The 13,976-nt window shown below is 36.6% G+C and overlaps 1 long non-coding RNA gene across 1 annotated transcript; it reads left to right on the top strand.

Annotated features, from left to right (window-relative positions):
• Positions 1–2,567: 2,567 nt before the first annotated feature.
• Positions 2,568–3,037, top strand: LOC128295474 (uncharacterized). The gene is made up of 2 exons (XR_008285906.1): positions 2,568–2,664; positions 2,785–3,037. It is a non-coding gene; the product is annotated as an uncharacterized LOC128295474 (long non-coding RNA).
• Positions 3,038–13,976: the final 10,939 nt, after the last annotated feature.

The raw sequence follows: 13,976 nt of genomic DNA, 5'->3' as shown, positions 1-13,976 counted from the left end.
CCATATATTCAGTGGTAGAATGTGAAAAGGGCAATTTATGTGATTTTCCTTTATGACAGGCAATACAAACGTTATCAAGACATTTTTTATTGGAAACAATTCAACACTTATCAAGAACAAGTTTAACAACTGCAATAAAAGGGTGACCAAGTCTCTTATACCACAACGTAAAAACATCATCAGCAGAAGAGCAATCTTGAATCCTGATGTTGTGAATAGAAAGAACTGTATCAGATGGAATGGACAAACCGACCGAGAATTGATAGAGACCATTACGAACTTGACCATCAGGAAAATTTCCTGTGTCTGGATGTCCTTAATAACACAATAAGATGGATGAAATTCAAAAAATACATTATTTTCATTAGCAAACTGAGAGAAAGACATAAAATTTTTTTGAATGCTTGGCACGCACAAAACATTAGAGAGATTTGATAACTTCTTCTTTGTAGGAAAAATATCATTTCCAATAGACGAAATTTTAGTGGAGGCCCATTCCCCATTAAAAGAGAAGAAGTACCTGAATATGGAGTGGACTTATTTAAACCAGAAGCATCCTGACAGTCATGATGAGTAGCTCCGGAATTTGGATACCATGACGAAGTCCCTACCGACACAGGAATATATAAATCAGTATTATCAAAGTTGTAATCATATTGAGTGGCCGGAGAAAAATCAGAGGCTAGAAAATTAGGGATTCGGGGCAGTCCAACACATTGGAAAGAGTCAAAGCAAATCGTACTCGTGGTTTAGTCTGCCACCGAACTTCCGGACCATTATTTTGCACAGAGCCTTCAAGGTTATCATAATTATCATTAGGCCCAAGGGAACTTAGTAATTTTTTGCTAGCATTGGCCTGCCCACTATTCTGTCCACTAGGACCATTCGGCCCAAGACACTGGCCACTATTCGGCCCAGGGCACTGGCCTGCATCACTTGGCCTGTGTATCACAACAGATGGTCAATCATGGTGTTGGCCCAAATCGTGCCCGAAATCACACCCCAAGGCACACTACATGTCATGCCCTATGTGCGGTCTAGCATATGGACCATAGGCATCAGGTGGGCTACCAGCAGACCCAAACCAAGCATCATGTGGTCCACTAGCAAGCCCAGCTCCGTGACCCACTTCATTAGGGTAAGGATAGGAAAAATGATTAACCTTAGCTTGTGGCAGATAAAAGCCATTCTTTCGGTAGTATGGCCATGCTCCCCACGAATTACCAGCAAACCCAGAACCACCAAAAAGACCAGATCGGCCAGAAAAATCACCACCATGCAGCCCTTGACCATCATGCGCAGAGAACAACCACGTCGTGGTTGAAGCATTTGGGCCATTGTAGTTACAGTTGAAACGATAGAAACAACACTGCGCCAAATGACCGAATTGGCTATAGATCTGACACTATGTCCAAGGACGAAAACCACGCCTACGCGAACCAATCGTGGAACGCCCACCACGCACGTCACACAGATCAGATTCGGCCACCGCTGGAATCGGAGGAGCTTCAACCATGTGGGCATGCATCGGGACATCACCGCGCACCGCTCGCATCTGTCGACTTTCAAATTCCATTAGAACGTCGACAAGCTTTTGGAAAGGAAGGGTCTCCGAGGAGAACGAAGCTAATGTCAACACTGCATCAAAATCCAACGAAAGACCGGTGAGGATAACCTCCAACTTTTTGGCTTCCGAAACAGCTAATCTAGAGGCTGCATATATTCTTGATAAAGTGCAGATCATGTTTTATTCGAGATATCTTAGCACCAGTGAAAGCAGCGAAAAGCCGATTCGCTGTGCTCTAGATTTCTCATGCAGATTTAGCAGTTGTAAAACATGATAATAAAGAAGTGCTAATTGTGGAAAGGAGCGAAGAGGCCAGTAACTTATCTTGTTGGGTGAACACGGATGCATCTGGATTCAGAGTAAGAGCACCATCCGGAGATGCCACAAATCTAGGCAGAGCAAGTAATGTGCCCTCCAAAAAGCCTTGCAATTCATATCCTTCCGTTATTAAACGAATATGTTGTTACCATTGGACAAAATTGCTTTCATCTATTTTTACTATGACATGCCGAGGAAACGACTGTATCAAGCGAGAGCTGGAAAAAGAGAGATTAATATGATTAGTCGAAGAAGAATATGTGGAATTTGCCATGAATCGTTAGCGAAAGCAGGTACCAAGAACTAGGTGGCTGATACCATGTTAGATAGGGCACTAATTCACTGATTCATAGAACAAACTGAGGTAGAACAAATTGAGAGAGATCAATTTGCTGAGAATATATTGCTTAGTATTTCTATCTGCTGAATTAATACATTGATGATGTTTATATACTTGTATATTAGTAACTGCTCCTTAACCAACTTCATACCAGACTAATTAACTGAACGATAACAGACTCAATCTTAATACTCTATCAACCCCCAACATGTTACTCCATAAATTGTTATTTTCTTGCGTACAACCATCTGCAACTTGCTTAATTAAGCACATATTGTTCAATGAATGTATCAAAGATTAAAGACTAAAGAGTAGTATGCAATATGAAATCGACATATAAATGAGCAGTAAACAGCTTAGAAAATGGCTAGTGGATTGAATCAGCTGACTGGATCTTTTAGAGCAGACCTGTTGAGAGTGATGATCAGCAGCATGAGAGGTAGCTTCTTTTAAGTTTACTTTCTATATTTTGCGATAATCAACAGCATGACTAAATCATAATTTTTAAATACGAGAAATGGTTGATTAATGATCTATTTATTAAAAATTATTATTGCAGGCTGTTGCAGTACTCTTACTCTAAAGATTCAAACCACTAATATGAGCAATCAATTTTCATTCATCACCCCATGTTTTGTGCAAGGCCTATATTATGCAACTTGGATACTTGATGTATGTGTTGGATATAAATATATTTAATATGGGTATACTTAATTATTTCGGATCATGTTTTCAGTGATATCCGAATATACATTTTACACAAATATTTAAAGGAAATGAAAAATTGTATGGTTGAGAATTATCCAACTAAACTCTTAATGAAGCTTCCCTGCATTATATACACTTCTCATCAAATAACTTTTCAGGGTTTTCAATTATATATGGCATATCATCTCAGCTAGTTAAAAGGTGGCCCTCGCGTTTGTCTTTCGTGCAATGTGCTATAAATAATTGAGCTTGTTAGCCGATCAAATTCCACACCAATAGTTCATGCATGTAACCCTACTTCTGCAACCTCAGCAATAATACGATTCCTAAATATAAAGAGAAAAATTATTTCTTGTAATGGAATGAAATTTAGACGGAATTACGTTGAAAAGATAACGCACTAAGACAACTTTTTACTTAGATATGGTAATTTGTGTATTGTGTATTTTCTGTAATTATGTTTAAGTATTATATATTTATATAATTCAAAGATTAATAATTTATTTTATATAAATTTTGACATATTCATATTATTTTTTCATGTTATATTTTAGATGTATTTTTTATTTTAAGTGTGTAGATAATGATTTATGAAATTGGATCAAATTGTTCCATAAATCAATTTGATAGGTGTTAAATGTTATTAATTGGTGACAATTGATTTTGGGACCATGAATAAGGAATTGAGTCGATTGGTAAAAAATTGATTGATTCGGTATTTTTATTTTATACTAAATTTTTTGACCTAAAATAAAAAAAAATCTCAAAATCCAAATTTTTTCTTTTCTTTCTACCAATGCATATATTTTTTTTTAAACTAAACCCATGCTATGGTGATGCCTCAGCCCCCCCCCAAAAAAAAGACAAATGAATTAAAATAATTATAAAAAAAACACCACATTACTCTATTTTTTAAACCTAAATTTCTAAATTTTTAATGTTGTAATGACAAATCAATTGAACCAAAGATTAATGATCTGTTCGGGTGAGTGCTTTAGTAACAGGGGGAAGCTGTGATGTTCAGTTTTTATGTTCTGCTTTCAGCTGAGTTTTTGTCACAAGGTCTGGTAATAAAATCTCCTAAAGAATGAGCCAAAAAAGCAAATGTGTAGTTTTTGTTTAAGTGACCAAGGCAAGCAGCAACCAATAAATTATGAACAACACGGCAAGCAAACCATATACTTGATCATATCAAACCTTTTTAATATGAGAAGAAAATTAATGGAATTAGTGTTAACTGATGTCTCAAATTATATTCCTAGAAGTCAACTTATGTAATGATCCATCTCTTTGTGGCAAAGAAAACTGCTCTGAAGTCATCAGCACAGCCCACTTTAGGAACAATTACACTGATGTTTGTCAACTTCATGAACATATAGCATAAAAAAATTGTCACTTTCTCAAGGCTTAGCAACTAAATAAAAGCTCCATTTTCCACGTATCTTACCTTATTCGGAATCTAGAAGTTTAGGGTTGTATAGAGAAAGAAATAGCAATTCCTGATTATGAAATTCATGAAGGTTCACTACTTTCCAGCTAGTGGTGCAATAACAGCCCTCATTTTGCCCTGATAAAAGAGTGATTTAAAATATTTACACTGATTCACAAGGACTTAGCTAGCATATATCCATTGGCTAAAACAATGTAATCCATTGGCTAAAACAATGTATTTCTACACTGAATAACACATTTACTCCTAGGCCTATATCCCATTGACAAACTTTGTTTTCAGATCTCCTGTAGTCCTCTAGATCCTTGATCTATGAAAGTAAAAGCATTGTTCTAGTAAGTAAAGTGGGGAGAATAACAAACTTTAACTATTAACACCATACACACACACACACACAAAAAAAAAAAAAAGAGTAGAAGGAAATGGTGTTTGACCCTTGCAAGGTATTGGTGATCAGAGGGGAAGAATCCAGTTAGTCCCCCAAGTATTGGTGGACATTATTGCATGAAGTTACTTATAACACATGCAAGCTGGTATACAGGCAGGGTAGTTAATATTTACCTAACCCAATTTCCATGAATCTCTGATATGATCTCATGCACAAAATTACCCATATACATCCTTTTCATTCATTGCAAACATGCTGAGTTAGCCAACAGGGGTCCCTCCATTCTTATATATATGCCTTACAATGCAACTAATTTGTCATACAAGGCTCACTTCTCCAACAACAGGCAGAGAGAATATATTCTAAAATGGCTCGTTTAACCCTTGTTTTGTTTATCCTTATTGTCACTTTGATCTTCCATCCAACATGTTTTGAAGCTAGAAAGCTTTTGACTAACATTGAGAAGAAACAAGTTCCTTCATTTCAGGGTAATTTTGCTGGAACCACGCTAGCCAAGGAGACTACAAAAATGTTTCCCGCTAGTGATGATGATAAAGGGCATGCAATGGCCAATAGTGAAAGGCTGTTCGCCATTCATCTAGGCAAAATTGATAGAATATTACAGTCCTCTCACCCAAGTCCTGGAGCCGGTCACCACTAAAATGGAATTATTCTCCCATTGTCCCCCACATTATATGTAGCTTTATCAAACAGTCGTGGTTATAATTTCTATGCTTTGCCTCTTTACAGCACAGATTTTCTAGAGGTTTTATTTGTAACTTGGAGTTGAGGCCTTAATTTTATTAATATATGTATACAATGAAGATTACTATGAATGAGAAATAAAATTCATGATCATACATGTTTCACATTGTTCATCTCCATTTAATGCTTTCACTTTCTTCATACTCTCTTTATGAACCAAAAATATTAAGCTTTCTCATGAGTAACAAGATACCTGTTTCAGATCAAACAGTAAAGGCCACTTGAACAGGTTTCAAACTTGCAAATATTACAAATCTATGGAACAATATGAAAACAGAAGCAGAAGCAGAAAAGGACTTACTGAGTGTTAGAAAAATGTAAAGTAATAAAAATAAACTCTGAGGGCCTGAGACTCTTTTTAAGTCTTTATCATGACATCAGGGTAGTATAAAAGTTTAAAATGTCCAAAGTAGAATAGTGAAAATTTATCACATTTTTTTTTATAAATAGAAAATGGAAATCTATTACTTTTCATTACTTGTTATGTTGTTGCTCCAAAAATATATTCCGAGCAATAATAATTACATTTTGCTTTTTTGAGAAAGAGAATTTAAATTTAAATCTTAGAAACGACATTATATAGAGTAGTCATGAATCTCAAAAGGATCAATTTAATAACCTATAAAATGAACATAAATGATACATTGCTCAGTATGAGAAAACATATATTTCAAAACATATATATTGTATTAAAATATTAATGAAAATAAAATATTTGCTTTAGAATCCTTAAGCCCAAGATACTTAAGTGCCCATCTTTTGACGAGTTAAATTACTATTTAGGTTTTAAACTTGGAAATTATTCTCATATTGAGACTTGAACATTTTTTTTGTCCAAGTTAGATCTTGAATATGGTAATTATTTCCAAACTGAGGCCTAAATTGGGCAACTATTCCTACATTGGTGCTTAAACTCTTTTTTTGTGTTCAAGTTAACTCTTGTATTTGGCAATTTTTCTCATATTGGGGTTTAAACCTGGCAATTATTCTCACATTGAGGCCTGAACTTTATAGTTTTCAAGGAAATATCAGGGACTAACTTGGGAAAAAAAGTTCAAGCCCCAACGAGGGAACAATTTCCAAGTTTAGGACTTAACTTGGATAAAAAAAAGTTCATGCCCCATTATGAGAACAATTTTCAAGTTCAACGCCTAACTTGGAACAAAAAAAGTTTAAACCCTAATGTGGTAATAATTGATAGGTTTAGATCTCAAAAAGTAATTTAACCTTCTTTTTACATACAAAACTCAAAAGCCCATGAGATTAGACATGTTCAAGGTCGAGTTACCTGTTCAAGCCCAAAGGCCTGCTTGAATTTTAGGAGGGTTTGAGTAAAAAGATTAGGCCCATTTAAAATATGGGTTGGGCTCAAACTTGAACATTCAAGGCCAGATATTGGCCCGACCCATTTTTAAGTTTATAATACTTTATATTATGTTATATTTATATATTATGTAATTTATAACATATTAAAAAAAATAAACCTATACTATGTCTATTTAAAAATTAGATATAATAGTCTGTCTATTGACACGAGGATTTGTCTGTCTATTGACACGAGGTTCCTATTTTATTCTTATTCTAGTCTAGTTTCTTGCTTTTTGATCTTGTCGAAAACTAGGATTTTAGTTATCGAGTGATGGAAGAGGGCTTGGCAAATTTGAACTTGCTCGACGAGGAAGAGAAGGCATTTCATGAAGAGAAATCAGCGGTGGATCAGAGTTATCAGTTTTGCTTGGTTGGGCGATGTTTGACAGATAGTGTCGTTCATTTTCCGTCTTTGTGCAATACTATGGCAGATCTCTGGCACCCCATTGGTGGTATATGTATATCGGATTTGGGGGATAAAGGGATACTTTTTCAATTTTTTCATACAATGGATGTGCAACGGGTACTTGCTGGTACTTCATTGTTCTTTAACAATCATCTGATTATTCTACATAAAATAAAACAAGGGGAAGATCTGTTAGTTGTCCCGCTTTCTTCATTTGAGTTCTGGGTTTAAGTCTATGATTTGCCGCTAGGATTGTTGACGGAAATAATAGAAACAGTTCGGGAATTTTCTAGGACAGTTTCTTGAGTATGATACAACCATACCGCCTATGGGGATTATTAAGTTCATGCGTATTCGTGTTCGACTGGACGTGTCCCTTCCATTAAAAAGGAGGAAGAAGATCCAAATCTGTAAAGAAAGAATCATTTATGCTCGATTTCATATGAGAAATCGAGCTTATTCTATTTTATATGTGGTAAATTGGGTCATGGGGAGAGCTTCTGTCCATTTCGCATGCGCATTGATCCGTAAAAAATAATCTTTGGTTGGGATATTTCATTAAGGGCTACGGGAAGATGTCGGAATGCTACGACGAGTAGATGGCTCCGGGATCCAGATGGCTCAAAGTGCAATAAGGTAATTATGGAAAGAAATTTCATGAGCCAAAAATCAGGAAGAAAACACGATTTAAGGAGAAATTCTAGGGGGGAGATGGAGAAGTTACCATGTAACTCCATTCAGGCTGATTTGGAATCTGGTCAAAAGTTTTCAATTAAGGGAGATTGCCATTGGCATAATTTGGGCAGCAATGATATTAATGAGACTGAATATACTGGTGGGCTCATGGATTTGGTGTTAATTGAGGAGAATGATCCGCTAGTTTCCCTGGAAGGAAAGAAAAGACAACGATTAGTGGGGGCTTCAATTAATAATTCGGGGAATAATCAGGTAAGAGATTCACTCATTTTGTCAGCTAGCTCTGCTGGGCAGAGCAGTCGATTACAATAAAAATGCTTAGTTAGAACGTTCATGGGTTGGGGAAACCACGGACGGTTAGTAGGTTCAGGAATAAATTGCGAGCCATTAATCCCAGAATTTTGTTTCTTATGGAGACAAAATTAAGTTCTAAAAAGATGGAGATGGTACGGTTAAAGTGTGGTTTTGAGAATGGTATTGATATTGGTGCTGTTGGTTCTAAAGGCGGTTTGTCCCTTGGTTGGAAAGGGAATTCTTTGATTAAACTCAAGAACTTTTCTTCTCAGCACATTGATGTTGAGGTTTATGATAATGACTGTGGAGTTGTTTGGCGTCTTACGGGATTCTATGGAAGTCCGGATGAAAGGAAAAGATATGAATATTGAGAGTTATTGCGACAACTTAGTTATGACCAAACAATCCTTTGGTTAGTGATCGTTGATTTTAATGAGATTATGAACTCGTTTGAGAAGATAAGTGGGCGTCTTAGGTCAGAGCATCAAATTTTTGATTTTCATGATGTGTTGGATGTTTGTGGGCTAAATGATTTAGGATTTTTTTGTAGGTGGTTCACGTGGGAGCGTGGTCATTTTTTGTCAACTAATATTTGGGAACGACTTGATAGGGGGGTCGTGTTTTCGAAATGGATATCCCTTTTTCCATATTATAAGGTGGAGCATCTTAGCCACTCTTTTTCAGACCATTGTTCGCTTCTTTTGGATACACGCGGTCAAAATTCAGTTGTTCAATTCCCTAGAGCTTCGGGTTTCCATTTTGAAGCTCAATGGTGTTTAGAGAAAGATTTTGAGGATAGGGTGAAATCAAGTTGGGAGGAGATTTCTAAAACTGTTCCATTCAAACTTATAGAATTAGGACAGTGCATTCAATATTGGAGCCGTAGGAAAAAAAGATAGCACAATTTAAACCGTAGGGATCTTGAAAAGCGACTTCAAGCTCTATATGGTAGGGATCCTTCTGATGACGTCTTAGCTGAAATTACAGAGGTTCAAGTTGGTTTGAATTTGGAAATTGATAAGGAGGAATTATTCTGGGAACAACGTGCTCGGGCAAATTGGTTACAAAATGAGGATCGAAACACTAGCTTTTCCTATAAAGTTGCGGTTCAGCAATTCCATCGCAACAAGATAATGGGATTGGAAGGAGAAGATGGAGGTTGGGTTTCAACAAATAAGGAAATGCTTCAACTTGCTTTAACTTATTTTGAGAGGTTATTCTCGGCTATTGATACGAGTGATGATGATCGTTACTGAAATTAGTGGAGAAGCGAGTTACCAACAATATGAATGATCATTTCTTACACCGTTTACAGAGGAGGATATCACTTGTGTTGTCAAATCGATGTCTCCTTTAAAGGCACCAGGAGTGGATGGTTTTCCAGTAATTTTTTACCAAAAATATTGGCACATAGTGGGCCCTGACTTCTCTAGTTATTGTTTATCAATTTTGAGAGGTGAAATCGAAGTTGAGGAAATCAATAAAACTCATATTGTTTTGCTCCCTAAAGTGGATAAGCCAAAGAACCTCACCCAATTCAGACCTATAAGCCTATGTAATGTAATTTACAAAATCATAGCGAAAGTATTGGTGGATCGTATGAGTGACTTTTTAGGGGTGTGCATTAATGAATCTCAAGGGGCTTTTATTCCGGGTAGACACATCTCGGATAATGTATTAATTGCTTATGAGGTTTTACATTCTCTGAAAATGAAAAAGAGAGGTCAAAAAGGGAATTTTGCGCTTAAACTCAATATGAGTAAAGCGTATGATCGGGTCGAATGGGATTTTTTGGTTGGAATGATGAGTCGTTTGGGTTTTTATACCGATTGGATTGTTCTCGTTATGAGGTGTGTGTGTGTGTGTTATGTTTCGTACACGGTGGGCCTTAATGAGGAATTGAGTGAATGGTTTTCACCATCGAAAGGCTTACAGCAAGGGGATCCACTTAGCCCTTATCTCTTTTTGATTTATGCTGAAGGTTTTTCAACGCTGCTTCATGATGTTAAACAAAAAGACCTTATGCGGGGTGCGCCTATTTGTAGAGGAAAGTTCTCGATTAATCATTTATTCTTTGCAGACGACTGCATTCTTTTTGGGGATGCGTCGGAAGTAGGTGCTGATACGGTGAGAAATATTATCTCGGAGTACGAGTAAGTTTTGGGACAAAAGGTGAACTTTGATAAATCACTTATTTACTTTGGTGCTAATGTGAAACCTAATTTAAGGAATTGGTGATGGGCAGATTAGGTGTTCGAGTAGCCTCAAACCCAGAAAAATACTTGGGCTTGCCTATGATGGTAGGAAGGAAGAAAATATGGGCTTTTGCTGATTTTGTGGATCGATTTAGAAAAAAAGGATGGATTGTTGGGGTTTGAGATATCTTTCGATGGGAGGCAAGGAGGTTTTTATCAAATCTGTTCTTCAAGCAATTCTAGTTTATGTCATGCAATGTTTTGCTTTCCCTAAGACGCTATGCTGCAAATTGGAGGGCCTTTTAAACAAGTTTTGATGGTCTAACAACAAAACGGCGAAAGGGGCTCATTGGAGTAATTGGAGTGCATTGTGCAAACCAAAGTGTACTGGTGGCATGGGTTTTCATGATTTGTTTTTGTTTAATCGGGCATTATTAGCAAAAAAAATTTGGCATATTTTTACTCAACCAAATTGCCTTTTAACGAAGGTATTAAAAGCACGTTATTTTCCTTTATCGGATATATTCTTTGCTAAGGTCAGATCTTACCCTTTGTTTACCTGGAAAAGTCTATGCAGCGCAAGGGAGCTGATTGTGAATAGGCTGGTTTGGCGTGTTGGCACTAAGGAGGGCACCGGAATAATCGGTTAGCAGTCCAAAGCATCAACACCTCTTGGATCACTGTTAATCAATTAATTGATCCTGAGACACATACCTGGAAAAAAGAGGGTTTGTGTAAACTGTTTGATGATCACCAAGTGTCTCGCATTCTTTCTATTCCGTTGGCGTGTCACAGTATGTATGATACATTGGTCTGGAAGCATGAGGCTACTGGGGAATATTTCGTGAAGAGTGGATATAGAGTTTTGATTATAGAACAGTTACAGATTAATGATCCCAGCTCTATCACTACTACTAAATACAAAGATTTTTATCAAATGCTTTGGGATTTACAAATACCAGCTAAAATCAAAATTCACTTATGGTGACTGTTTAATAACTATGTACCCCATTTCACCAATATTGCTCAATGACGGTTACTTGTTCCGGTTGTTTGCCCTCTCTGTAATGAAGCTCCGAAGGACTCTGATCACTTCATGTGGAAATGTGGCGTTCTTCAGCAGCTTTGGGTCTTTCTTAACATCAGGATCACTACGAATGAGAATACCTCAAGTTTCAAAGATAGATTGGTAAGCACCTTTATTGCAGCAGACATCATTACTAGACAGGTTCTAGTTATATCTATTTGGGCGTTATGGCATAGAAGAAATCAGCTAGTTCATAAAGGGATAAAATTTCATATTTAGGACCTAATTGGTTTTATTCGAGGATATTGTCAGGAGATTTCATTATGTCAAATGAAATTGAAAGGTTTCCCTACTTCTACAATACATCATTTATGGCGGCCTCCTGATGCTAGTATGATTAAATTAAATGTCGATGGTTCGTTTCAAAAAGAATTTAAAACTTCTTATGTTGCCGTCTTAGTAAGAAATAGTGAAGGTCATTGTATGGGGGTGTGTACTTACCCTTTGGATGATGTAGTGGATGCTTTTGTTGTGGAAGCTCGGGCATATGAAAGGGCAATATTTTTTGCGGCTGAAATGGGCTTCAAGAAGATCCTGTTGGAAGGCGATTCTCTGACCACAGTTAAAAAGCTGTATTCAGACGGAGAAGATAAATCGGTGACGAGGCCGCTTATTAACAGCATTCATGTTCTTGAGAAACAGTTTGAGTATGTGGCTTACCTTTTTGTACCGAGGGCTATCAATAGAGCGGCTCATGCTCTGGTTTTAGAAGTTCGGAGTCATATAATTCCCGGTTTTTGGGTTCAAGAACAGCCAAGATTAGTAAAGTTAGTGCTAATTGCGGATTGGAATGATTGGACCCTGAGAAGATAACTGATTCTTGTAAACTTTGAAGTTGGAGAAGGTTCTGTTGAATCTCCATGAAAGGATTTCAAAGTTTTTTTTTTCCTTGCTATCTCATTGTGTGATTCAGTTTTGGGGAGAACGTTCTAGATGATTTTCTTTTCGAGGGCTCCTAGTTTGGGTAAAGGGTGGTTTATCGCAGAGGTGGCTTTTAACTTTCTATGTGCTTATCTGTTTTTGGGTTGTTTGTTTTCTTAATTTGTCTTTTCATCTGCTGTTTGTTTTGCTTTTTTTTTTTGTCTTTTCACACTCTGTTGATTTATTGTTCTGCCACCTCGAGCTTTGGCCTTATTAATGAATATCAATTATTTTGTTGCAAAAAAAAAAATAAACCTTGTTACAAGCCCAATTTGCCCGGCCCAAAACCCAACTACCCCAAAAAACTAATCAGCCCAATTACAAACCCTAACCCACTATCCTAAACTTTTCCAAGAAACCCTAGCCCCTATGTGCACCCTCTGACAGCCACCTGCACCACTTGCTCCACCGCTCAACCACTTGCAAAACACAAAGAACACGCAATAGCAATGCAAAAATAGGAAATAGACAGTGTATGAACAATAACAAACAGTGTAACAAAATCGGCTATAAAAGCTAACATTTTAAATAAAAAAAGGGATTGGAAATAAAAGGTAGAAGAATCGAAAACAAAAGGGAAAAGAAATCGAATCAGAGAAGGTGGTTTTAAGTTTTAATTCTTTTTTTATTTTTTTTCGAATCTATTGTTCCTCTCTATATAGATATACGTAATAAAAAACAAAAGAAGAGACTCGCCTATTTTTGATCGTCCGAAAGAGAAGATTTTTGGCCCTCCGGCCACCGCGTACGGTGGTCAACGACGGCGGAGCTATGGCGGCCTGTGACCGGACCTTGACCGGATGTTTGGAGGTGAGAGAGAAGAGGGGAGAGCAAAATTTCCTTTTTTTTTTTTTTGAAGAGGGTTAAAATGAAAGTTTTAAAAATTTTGGGCCTTATATAGCATGTGTGAAACGGCGTCGTTTCACCTAGGCCATTTAAGGGCCAAAACGGCGTCATTTTACTAATGCCCGTTCGACCCGACCCATACCCGCTTAGGATCCTCGTGTTTTTGACTGAGGATCTATTTGCGCCCTCAGTCCTTCCGCTTTTGAGGCACATAATAGCCTTTTCTATTTTTTCAAATTTGACCCTGAAATTTCTTTATTATTTTATTTTGGTCCCTAATTAGACTGCACGTTTTGGGGAGATGGGTTAATTTCCCCTCTGGTCCTCTCATATTATTCGCACTTTCATTTAAGTCCTAATTCGAGTTTTATTGAATTTTATTTTTTAAAATTATACCCCAAATTATTCGGATTTCAATTCAATCCTAGTTTTTTTAACCTTTTAGGCGAATAGTTCTTTTGTTATTTTGTTACTTCGTTATTCATTTATTTAGCTATTTGTCTTGTTTACTTAATTTTTTTATTATTTCGTTTTCTTTATTATAATTGTTTTTTGTATATATTTTCTTTTATTTTATCGTTGTACATATTTATTTTAATTGTTTTTATATTATTATTAGTTGTAGCA

The sequence above is a fragment of the Gossypium arboreum genome, chromosome 1 (genome assembly GCF_025698485.1).
Source record: "Gossypium arboreum isolate Shixiya-1 chromosome 1, ASM2569848v2, whole genome shotgun sequence".
NCBI classification, from domain to species: domain Eukaryota; kingdom Viridiplantae; phylum Streptophyta; class Magnoliopsida; order Malvales; family Malvaceae; genus Gossypium; species Gossypium arboreum.
This window is presented reverse-complemented; position numbering and strand designations above follow the sequence as displayed.